The 7,593-nt window shown below is 39.5% G+C and overlaps 1 pseudogene; it reads right to left on the minus strand.

The window, feature by feature from the left end:
• Positions 1–3,169: 3,169 nt before the first annotated feature.
• Positions 3,170–6,509, minus strand: LOC122140359 (annotated as a pseudogene).
• Between the last annotated feature and the right edge of the window lie 1,084 nt (positions 6,510–7,593).

Consider the following 7,593-nt stretch of genomic DNA (forward strand, 5'->3'; position numbering starts at 1 on the left):
AAGACAAAAGCTGAAACAAATCCAGCATTAAGACATTTTGTACTCAAATATGAGTCTATAATCAATAATAACACTTCCTCCAGTGAAAAAGTGTTCTGGTGTGAATCAGGAGAGAAATCTGCACAGATCAAGCACCGTTTAAACAGCTCTAAACAAATAATGGATGGACTTTTTCACTGGAGGAAGTGTTATTATGGATGTGAACTGGAGTGCTGTGGATTATTGTGATGTTTTTATCAGCCGTTTCTGACGGCACCCATTCACTTGCAGTGAGCAAGTGATGCAATTTCTCCAAATCTGATGAAGAAACAAACTCATCCTAATCTCGAGTGCTCTGAGGGTGAGTAAATGTTCAGCAAATGTTCGGTTTTGGTTGAACTACTCCTTTGATTCAACATTTCCTGCTTAATTTAAACTTGTATGCATCTGCCAGACACTTTTATCCATTGCATTGAAATTTTTTGTTTTATTAATTTTTTTTTACCAGTTCATTTATTCCCTGGGAATCAAACCCATGATGTTGGCTGTTTGTGCTGCTTTAAGTCATTTAAGTCATGAAAAATCCTTTAACATATTTAATAAATGAAATAAAAGCAATGTTTGCCACGCCCACACTGCTGACCAGTCGATGTTGGCGGTCTTGAGCTGCGGTTGAGTGACAGATCAGAGCAATAATGTGTTAAAGCGTGATTGTTGAGTGTTTTCAAACCAGGTTCTTGTTCCTCCTCCGTCTCATTATGCGCTCATTGGTGCTCGGCAGGTCATGTGATCGAGTGTTGGGTGACCCTTTAAACTCCGCCCACTTTACAGGGCACCACGTTGCCAAAATAAAACCAAAACCGTCAAGGGACTCACAATAATCAGTGTTACATACATTTTCTTTTTGTATTTTATTCAGTGATCATACAGAAATAGTAACAGTAACATTTACAGTAAGGTCTCATTTGTTTACATTAATCTATGAACTAATATGGAATATTTGTTACAACATTAATAATACAATTGTTCATGTTAGTGCACAGTGCTTTAATTAATTACTACAATTACTACATGAACTGTTTTTTTTTTTAAATTATGAATAACAAGGAATTACTTTAGATAATATAATAAAATGTAACAAAAATAATTCTAAAATATTTCCTTATAACACAATTACATGTAAATACAATGTAAATTTTAACATTTACTAATAATTTAATATTTTTTTAAAAATTAAGTTGTATTTGTTATTACTTAATGCGCTGTGAATTAACATGAATAATGTATTTTTATTGAAGAACACTGACAAAATGCCGTACAGATGCTCACTGTTAGTTCATAAATTATCAAATTTCAGCATATTGTGAAGTGTTACCACTGTAATAATGTGTGCTGAGATGTTTTTATGTTAATATATTATTTATAAATATTTTTAACGTACTTTGATACTGAACACATTGACAGGGCATTAAAGGAAAAGTTCACCAAAAAACAAACAAAAAAAAATATTATATATATATATTTCTGACTTATTTATTCACCCTCATTTGTTCCAAACCTTCATTTTTTTTATTATTATTATTAAAGGGATTTTAGAGACTTTTAAGCACTTTTCCAGATCATACAAATCATATGAATTCATACAGGTGTGGAACGACCCGAGGGTGTAAAACTAACTATTTTTGGCCAATCGGTGACCACACACACACACACACTCACAGAAGAGCAGACGTCTCATGTTTTGAATGATTGATGTATTTTCTGTTTCCAGTCGTTAGCGTTTCTCTCTTCCGCTGCTGCTATTGGCTCAGAGAGCGCAGGAAGAGAGCGGACAGCATGTTACTCTTGAATGATGTATGCAGATTCTCATGTAAAGGAACCTAATAAAAGACCGAGCACACACACAGCTGCTGCATCTGTGAGCTTGAGTTCCTGTCGTCCACAGCTGAGTGCTTTGAGTGCATAAAAACATGAAATAAAAAAAGCTTCATTACAGAAACAACAGAAAAGGGAATTTTCTGGGTTTATTCATTCTATTTATTCATATTCTATTCAACATCATTTGTTAATCATCAATTAAAAACAAGATATTAATAATAATAAATGAAAACGATATTTAATATAAATAAAATAAAAAAATAAAGTCCTTGTTCCTCATTAAGAAAATGGTAGTTCATATAATAATAATAATAATAAATGAAATAATAGTATATAAGAAATAAAATAATCCCTTATTACTCAAATAAAAATCAGTTGCTTAAATAAATAATGTTATGTAATATTTTAATAAAATAAAAATAATTCCTTGTTCCTCAATTAAAAAACAGGTAGCCCAAAACCAACATATATATATATAGTATATATATATATATATATATATATATATATATATATATATATATATATATATTAGTTGTCCCTCAATTATAAAACTGTAGATAATATAATGAGTAAATAAAATAAAATGTTATTTTATATAATTAATGTAATAAAACATAAAATTAAAATAATTTAAATAATTAAATAATAAAAAAATAAATAAATAAAATAAATTCTCAGAAAACAATATAAAATAATAATATAATGTTAATACTTGTGAAATAACTTCACGTCTTCATAATACAGGATCCTTATTTCTGCTTTGCTACATGCACTTAGGTCTTTGGTAGTAATCACTAATAACTGAATGGAATTAAAAGTATTAATATTCAGTTTTAAATATTGTAAATATTGTAATGTCAAGCTTGGATTCATTGCTTGTTTTAGGCATGAATAACTCCTTAAATATAAAATCTCACACATTAAACCTCACCACGTAGTCATAATTCTTCGCGATGAGCCATGGTGTTTATGAGGTCTTTCTTTATTGAGCAAACTGTACGAAAAAAAAAGGTCAGACACTGTGTTAGAAAGTAACTTTCACAGAGGAATTCAGACTATACAAAGGTAAAGTCAAGGCACTGAAACTTTCAGAAAAAAAAACAATTCAACAGTTTTTTAGTGTAAAAACAAAACAGGAACTGTGAATCTGTACCCCAAGAGCGAGTGTTATAAACAAAATTTTATATCTGTTTAATAAAAAATTTAAAGCAGATTAACCACCCAGAATGTGAATAAGCAAACAAAAGCAAAAGTGTATGTTTCGTATTGATACTTCAATATAGATTTAAGAAACATTAATTGCCATTAAATGCTCTTGGTTCTTCTTAAGTTTTCCAAACAAGGTGGTAAAAAAAATAAAATGCTGATTCGTTTAGAACACCATCCACATTTCCAATAATAAATGATTTTCTTGTAACATGATCTTAAAATACTTTATGATGGATAATTGTGTTACAGAGCATTGCACAATACAAAATGATTGTTTAGGACAGTGATCTGGAGCTGAAAGAGGTTCTGCTGTAGCTGAAACTGCTGTATCTGGAAGACGAAGAGGGGGATAAACTGTAGTCTACGCTGCCCCTACGGGATCCACTTCGAGAGCCTGAAGCAGATCCTGGATTCGAGAGGTTGTAGGGGCTGCTGATGCCGCGTGATGAAACCGTGGCGGCGGGAAGCATGCGGACACCCGTGTCCTCCTCAGTCATGCAACCTTCCAGAGCCTCCTTGTAGGATATCCTCAGTTTGGTCTTGGGGCAGGTGAGGGTCTTGGGGTGGTGGCGCATATCCTGGAGCCTTTGAGCCGCTCTCGTATCCAGCCAGCCGAGCTGCAAAGCCTCCTCGAGCGAACGTCTGCGCCCATGTTCTGGGTCGAAAAGCCCGCCGGTTAAATACTGGAATTCGAGGAAGCGCTGGCCAGCTTCGTACGGCAGCCATTTTTCTTTGACGGCCTCCGCGGCTGACTACTCGTACGCTGGGTTTCTCACATCTTCAAAACCAATATACGCGTTTTCCTGGGCAGGTTTTAATCCTGGTAGCCAATGTCCATACAATCGCGGCACCAAGTCGCGTTGCTTGCCTGAATAGACAGCCCGCCGACCATTTTCAGGGCTCACAACCCCACCGGGTGCAAGCTTTGAGCCATCGAGGAGCCGTTGTGCCCTAGTGATGGAATCAATGATTTCCTCGCCTTCATGAGCGTCCACATAGTGCTGATACTTCTCCAGCTTCTCTGTTGTCAAAAACCTGCTCCAACTGGAGTCTACTCCTCGATCAATTTTCCTCACCAGTGGGTCAGTTTTGACTGACATGGCTGGGAAACATGCTTGGAGTGTGTTTGTATGAGGTTGGATCTTGATGGATTTGTTTGTGTGGGAGATACTCTCTAACTGTTTTTAAAGTTTCGATTAATTATCTGGCTTTTCATTGCCGTCTGGGATGTGAAAGATGTTAATTATCTGGCTTTAGCTGAAGTGGTTGCCTGAGGCATCTTCGTCTTGGTTTGGTGATAATACTGCAAGTCTGTAAGGGAAGATTTTCCGAACATACTTATCAAAGACATTTTTGGTTTAAGTAATCACGGTCCCTTAGTAAGCAGTTTCTTCAAGTAGTTTGAATGCCTGTTTGTTTGTCCATTATAGCTGTACTGGTCGAGCCATCTGGGGCAGTGATTACTGTTTCTTCCCACTCGCACTCTTGCTGAGACAATTCCAAAAAGGTTTCGTAGTCTATGAGTTTCTTCTCGTAGGCTTCACGCACAGTCATCTCTTTATTACTTTCAGGATCAACAATCAGTACCCGTCTCTTCCTTGTGGAGTTCTTCTGCTGCATCTTTTTCTTATCGTAAAGGGGCAGGAGCACTAGTCCTGTCTTCTTATCAGTGATGCAACGACTCTTTAGCTGCAAGTATGTCAAATTGTCCTCTGTGTTTGGGTCGAAGAAACCCTTTGTGTCATCTCCTTCATCTTTCAGAATCTGGTTCATCTCTTCATCAAAGTAGCTTCTTTGGTACGCCACATCAAAATCAATTCGGTGACTGTTTTTAGGGTCAATGATGCCACCACTTGAAATCTGAGCCTCTAGCAGGCGAATGCCATGACCTTTCTCTATAAGACCACGCTCAATGGCTTCGAAAAGGGAGATCATCTTGTTGGTGCCTGGGTCTTTGTACCCAGTTACTGCTTTCTCAGCAGACAGAAGCTTGTCTTTAAACTCCACACCCACCAGTCCTTTCTTACAGGCTTCCTCAACTGTGTAATATTCGTTGTGGATGGGATCAATCATGAATCCTGAGGCAGCCTGGGCCTCCAGAAGCTCCAAGGTAGTGCCTTGTCGCAGAAGCCCTTCCTTCATGGCCTGGTAGATGGGCAAGGCGCAGTCGTTGGCCTCATCATAAATCCCAGCAATGCAGGTTTGACCTCGGAGATAAGCCCGAGCCTGTGTTTCAACCATCATGGCTGGTAATCTGCCCTCTCTCAAATTATCTACATCCGGTTAGCGCAACTTTGCATCCACCAGATCTGACACGTTAACTTCGCGTCGTGCCGCAGCCCCTGTACAGTCATGGGTTTCTCTGGAGCCGGAAGCAGGAGCTAGTTATTAGTTAGGTCTTGCTTGGATTGTTTATTGTAACGTAGCTGGCACGTAGTCCATTGTCGGGATCAATATAGCACTCTGGTCTGGCATTTAGAGCTTGATAAAGATCCTCATCAACAAGGTCACGGTCCATGGCGGTATCTTTGGAAAGATAGATGCTAAGGATGGGATCAAGGATGCCTCCTGCTGCCTCTTGTGCCTGCAGGAGACGCAGAGCTGTTTCTTGGTTAACTATTCCTTTCTTCATGGCTTGGCAAACTGGCAAGAGTTTCCCAGTTTTGGGATCCCTGAACCCAACGCAGGCAGCCTCTGCAGTCAACAGTCGTTTCTTGTCAGCTTCATCCACAAGTCCATTCAGACAAGCCTCCTCAACAGTCATCCTCACATTAGCTCTGGGATCCATAATGTACCCTGTGGCAGCCTGAGCTTCCAGCAACATGTTTCCACTCTCGTCTGAAATCAACTTTTGTTTTTTGGCCTCGGTGAAGGTCATTTTGTCCTTAGGTCCTGCTGCCAGCCCCGAAATGGCTCCAGTGCCTTTAAGATTGAGCCTGATATCAACAGATACATCCTCGACAGTCCGCTGGCCCTTCATCAACTGCTCAAATGTCACCTTGTCAATCACACCACAGTCCATGCAGTGCTGCTTGCGCTTGTGACCTTCTTGCGGACACCTTCAAAAGACAAGTGAGGAGGGATCTGTTAGGTCTGTCTGAGTGTATTTGGTAGCGCCATCTTGGTTTCCACTGCAGTCTCAGCAACTCTTTCTGCTGTGAGTCTTGAAGCGACCTGCATCTCTGCCCTGTCTCGTTCCATGTTCTGCAAGAGAAGCCTGTAGCGGTCTTCAGTCTCCCTTCAGCTTGCGTGCTCAGCCTCTCCATCTCAGACTTGACAGAATTAAATTGGATCTCCAGGCCAGAGCGCTCGGAGTTGTGTTTTTGAATTTGCTCCTCATGAGTTGCACATTTGGTCTTCCATTGGGCAAACTCCTTCTTGATCCTCTTCCCATTGTCCTCCCAAAGCTGTGGATTTGAGTCAGAAGTTCTGATCCCCATTGAGAGTTTGATACTGGCTAGTTCGTTTTCCAGCTTTCAGCTTTTTCAAGCGCATCATATCTTGTTTGATTGCATTTTTTTGAGGAGGTCATCCCGCTCTTGCTGCAGGCTGTTGTACTGATATTGGGATGTTTGGATCACAGAGGAAGTCTGCAACAAAAGTGCAAAAGAGAAAATTATTGTTTTATAATATAAAACATACTTTAGAGAAAATTATTGTTTTATTCTGTATATGACTTTTTCAGATAGGACATTGATTTGTTTTGTATGAAAATGATTTATCATTCATTGACAATTACAAAACAGAACTGATTGGTTTTCAAGCCAACTACATGGCTTAACTTCTAAAGCAGAGGTAGCCAACCCTGGTATTGGAGGATTAACTTCCTGAGGTTTAGTTCCAACCTCGGCTCCAACACACTTTCTTGTTACTTTCAAGCAATCCCCTGAACACTTTGATTAGCTGCGTGGGAGTCTTTGATTAGGGGTAGGAGCTAAACTCTGCACCACAGTAGCCCACCAGGAGCAGGGGTTTGCTACGCCTGTTCTAAAGGATCTAAATCACAGAGGGTGCCACAAACAATAGAGGCTTACACTGATAAGGACGAACGTGGTTTACCAGTGTACGCAATGGATGCTGTTAAGGCGAAAACAAGCACGTGAAGCGTGAAGCTTAAGCTAAGGACAAATCACAGTGAAGCGTGTATTAAAGATGCAAACCGCAGGGTGTGGTGCGGAAATAGGTTGAACATGTGAATGACTAAGACATGCAAAAATATGGCAGATTGTTATAGGGGACATATTTTGCATGTCAAGACAGCGACAATTACCATAAGTATGAAGTGGGAGAGAGATGCATGCAGCTAACTAAATCTACGATCTCTACCAATGGGGAACTAGAGACTTTCTAGTTTCTAGTTATCCCAGCACCTCTCTGGCTTGTTTTTTGCACTACTTTCTATCTCCACTTGCAGTTTGTCTCTCTCTCGGTGAGAGCTGTCGATAAGCCTGTCATGCTCTGCACCGCACGCCTGATTGGACTCGAGCTGTTTCTGCAAAGCTGCGATTTGTCAGCCACGTCACG

This window comes from Cyprinus carpio, chromosome B18, assembly GCF_018340385.1.
Source record: "Cyprinus carpio isolate SPL01 chromosome B18, ASM1834038v1, whole genome shotgun sequence".
In the NCBI taxonomy this organism is placed as follows: domain Eukaryota; kingdom Metazoa; phylum Chordata; class Actinopteri; order Cypriniformes; family Cyprinidae; genus Cyprinus; species Cyprinus carpio.